General features: G+C 32.1%; 1 non-coding gene across 1 annotated transcript; it reads left to right on the top strand.

Moving 5' to 3' along the window:
- Positions 1–4,125: 4,125 nt before the first annotated feature.
- On the top strand, positions 4,126–4,198 carry TRNAG-ACC (transfer RNA glycine (anticodon ACC)). Its single transcript has one exon. It is a non-coding gene; the product is annotated as a tRNA-Gly (tRNA).
- Positions 4,199–4,770: the final 572 nt, after the last annotated feature.

The following is a 4,770-nucleotide window of genomic DNA, read 5'->3' as shown; positions in this document are numbered from 1 at the left end:
ACTCTCTTTTTCTTCTTCGTTTTGTTTTCTATCTTTTCCATTTGGCCGGGCTGAGCCACAGAAACGCGTGGTTGGGTACAGCATGTCATAAATACGTTGTTTTATATATAATATAATATTATATATTATTATTACATAAGTCAAATATATAGGATGCTGCGAACGCTCTTATTCTTCTGCTTTCAGTTTTCTTTATTTTCCATTTGGCCAGGATGAATGACACCCGACACATTCGGCCACGCAAAGCGTGACCGAATGTGTCGGGTTGTGGTCCCGTGGTTGGTGTCGCGACCTCTAGAGTCAGAGTTTCTCGATTCAAACCCACTCTACCACAATTCGATACCTATTTCTAATAATCAGCCGCTTAGGCTAACAGAAACAATATGAATTTGAATTTGAACAATATATATATATATATATATATATATATATATATATATATATATATATATATATATATATATATATATATATATATATATATATATATATATATATATATATATATATATATATATATATATATACATATATATATACATATATATATATACATATATATATATATATATATATATATATATATATAAATATAAATATATATATATATATATATAAATATATATATATATATATATATATATATATATATATATATATATATATATACATATATATATATATATATATATATATATATATATATATATATATATATATATATATATATATATATATATATTGTATTTGTAATTATAATGTATTGTGAAATGCAAAAAAAAATAAAGAAAGAAAAAAATGTACCTGGCCCAATGATTTTTCACGCTTATCAATCATCACCTTGGACTGGTGCATGAGATGCAGCATTGATCACCTGCCTTCCTGTATTTAACGATCAAGATAACATAGCATCCTTATCCCGATGGGTAATAAGGAAAATGATGTATCAGGTATTTTTTCCAAGATGATTTTATCATATTTTGTAGATGATGTAGTATACATGCTCGAATGGTGATATAAGGAAAGAATACAAGTCTGAGATAAGCACTATCCATCAAATTACGAAAGGTGTGTTGAGATGGTTTGGGCATGTGAATCGTATGAGTGAAGAAAATAACAGTTAAACCCATTCATGTGGTGCATGTCGTTGAAAATAAGACAAGGGAAGACCGAGGAAAACTGGCATTATCAAATATATAAATAATTCGAATAATATTAGTTAGAAAGGTCTGTTGAGATGGTTTGGAAATGTAGAACGAATGAGTGAGGAAAGAACGATAAAACAAATTTATGAGGCGAATGTAATTGGAAAAAGGAGCGGAGGAAGACCGAGAAAAACTTGGCACGATCAAGCATGCCAAATACTTGAATGTGGTCGGGTTAGGAGTCGAAACAATCGGCGGGTATGTATGAGGAGATGCATGAACGTGGAAGAGGCGAAGAATATTTGCAAGGACAGAGTGGTGTGGCGTTCTATTCTCTCTGCCTACCCCTGCGGGGAAGCGGCGTGATGATTAGTTAGTTAGTTTTAGACAAGGTTGCTATGTATAAGGAGATGAATGCATGTTGAAGAGGCGAAGATTTTTTTAAAAGACATCATGGTTTGGCGTTCTATCCTCTCTGCCTACCCATGTGAAGAAGCGGCGTGATGGCTACTTCAATCATTGCTTGGTTAGCAGATGAATGTTTAAAAAAAATATATTAAAAATATTTTCAGCTACTCCCCTGCCTACACCCTTGACGCACTTCTCCACTTGTGTGTCGCCACCGCACGGGGTATGCAGTGCGTGGTTCCACTTTTCCACCAATCAGGAAGTCGCCCCCCCCCCATCCGGAGATGTTATCTAATTATCTACTATCCTACCTAACACATATTCCTTTCATCTCCTAATGAGTACGCATCTCATTTGTTCGAGTGTCATTGTTAAATTTTTAAAGAAAAATATTGATTGATGTCTTTAAAATAAATAAAAAATACTGACTAACTTGTAGAAGACCTGGAGAAACTGGTGACAAAGGTGTATAAAATGGATAAAAATATTTAAAAAGATTTGAACACACTCAATACATTGTAAATTTGAATTTTCACTGGTCAGGAGTCGGAAAAGTCTGCGTATATGTATGAGAATATACTTAAAATCTATCCACTATCCACCCTTTCTTCTGGACCTTATTCTAGAATTACGGTCATAATTTCTAAAATAATATAAATAAATCAAAATGCATATTTAAAGTATGATGTTTTTTATTAATTTTTATTATTATTATTATCATTTTGATTGTAAATATAAAGGATTTGACACTGGCAGAAACATTCTCTCACTGGATGACTGCCAAATAATTAATTTAAAAAAAATACGTATGAAGATTTCTCGGATTAAAAAAAAATACTATTTTCAGTCATAGATGCCGCCGACGAAAAGACATACTAATAAAAACATAAAAAATCTTTTAAATTAAAGTATAAATACAACTGTTGAGAATTTTGAAGCGAGTGTTTTTGCCTAGAATTTTCACTCATGAATTACATGAAATTATAGTAACTTTAAACATAAAGAGTAAATCCACTCACGAGTAGGCATAGGCTATGAAACTTAAAAAGTTGAAGCCTGAGTAGGGTCATGATAAGCGGTGTTGCATAAGCCGTAGCTAGATTCACTTGGACGTTAGGTGATTAAAAAAAAAACTTCTAACCTGCAGAAAACCTGAAGGATACTGGTGACAAAGGTGTAAAAAATTGATAAAATTTTTTACATAGATTTAAACGCACTCAAAATATTTGTATATTTGAATTTTCATTGGTCAGGAGTCGGAAAAGTCTGCGTGTATATATGAGAAGATGCTTAAAAGCTTCTTTAATCTCACCAATAGATGTCTCTAGTGAAATTCTGATGATTCAATCACAATGTTTCAAAATTTGATAATATATATAGAACTTCCAAGAATTTGAGTAGTGTGGTTGTCAATCATGGGTAGAATTGATGAATGTTACACGTGTGTAAAGTGATCTCATAAACCAGCCTATGACGGTCGTCAGCCCCGTAAATACCCAGACTTCCATCATATTCTTCTTCATCTATGTTGAGATGTCAAAAAATAACATGCGAGACATTTTTATTTGATTTATTTATTTATTTAAACATATTACATACATAAGTCGCATATATTGTATAATATTCGCGATGAGAAATTTCATATTATTTTTTGACATCTCATCAAAGATGAAGAAGAATATGGAAGGCTGGTTTAAGTGACCACTCAAAATGAGTAATTTCCATTGCTCATTTTGGGACATAGGATTAAGGTTAAGTCTGAAAATTAATATTGTAAGTTAAAAAATAAACTTTTTCTTCTAATAATACATAAATATTTTATTTTTAATTAATGTTTTACTTAGTAAATACCAATATTTCTTAAAATCTACTGTGACACGTGTTTCGATGCGTTCCACATCATTTTTAAACACCGTATGACTTAACTTAAAATCTACTGTGACACGAAACACGTGTCACAGTAGATTTTAAGAAATAGTGGTATTTACTAAGTAAAACATTAATTAAAAATGGATAGATTTTACCACAAAGTGACTGCCGAATCAATTAATGAAATATTTTATTGTTTATTATTGAAATGCTTTAAGTTTGTAAAACGTCTGATTTGAATTAATAAGGCGTCCAATTTGGTTAGCAAAACGTCAAATTTTAAGTGATTTACTTGTATAGAGATCCAAATACAATATATCCAGCGTATATTTACAGATTTGAAGCCTCTGTACGCAACGTCTGGCCCAGCTAGGTGAGACAGCCCCTTCGCACTGCTCTGCATACCTTCCCTCCAACTACCATGTAGTTAGGGGTAGTTTATAGTTGGTGAGGCTATATTGTGAGAAGCGAGGCGATACGTACGCACGTATGTGTGCACAGTGCTGGATTTAGGTACTGGCAGCCTTAAGGCACAGTATTCGATAAAACGCAACATAATTTTCACTTAATCCAGGTAACATTAGACGTAATTGATTTTTTTATTTAAAATAAGTTTATCTTCTAAACAAATCTATGGTTTTGAAAAGAAAAGAGTTTATATATAAGTACTAAATGTTAAAATCTAATAATACCCGATTTGTCCGCCTCCGTAGTGTAATGGTCAGCACGCTCGCCTACCGTTCTGGAGGTCCTGGGTTCGATTCCCAGCGGGGGTAAAATAAATATAAGTGATTTTTTCACTGTAATATTTATTTAATATTACCCTGGACTGGTACCTGAAGCGGAGGGCTGATCACCTTTCCTTCATGTGTAAACGATCAAGATAACACTGCGTTTATATGAAGCAGTGCCCTATGCACCATTTGGTGCGGATAAGGGTTTTTTTTAATGTTAGTAGATTAAAGTACTTAAAGTAGATTGTACTTAGTCAAAAAATGCAAAAAAAACGTACTATAAAAAATGTCCCTTACTGTATTTTAAGTTTGGACAGCCAAAAAGACATTATAATATATTATGTCAGATCCTCGCTCTCTGATTGGCCGATATGGGTCAGAAGGCAAGTTCCATGAATATAGCGGAATTTGAAATACAACACTGTATTTAAGTATTTTTAGCAGGGTTTTCAAATATATAAATATTTTAAACAATAAAACCCACAATTGGTATTCCGATAGTGTATTTATTTTAAAATCTTATAAAATTGGATCTGGCGGATTTTGAAAGTAGGCGACACATATCGCTCACTCCTTTCAAGAACGTCATACATCAAAAAACTTGATTTTTCAGG

This window comes from Brachycentrus maculatus, unplaced genomic scaffold (assembly GCF_059751285.1).
Source record: "Brachycentrus maculatus isolate JH-2025_06_01 unplaced genomic scaffold, ASM5975128v1 h1tg000420l, whole genome shotgun sequence".
Taxonomy (NCBI): Eukaryota; Metazoa; Arthropoda; class Insecta; order Trichoptera; family Brachycentridae; genus Brachycentrus; species Brachycentrus maculatus.
This window is presented reverse-complemented; position numbering and strand designations above follow the sequence as displayed.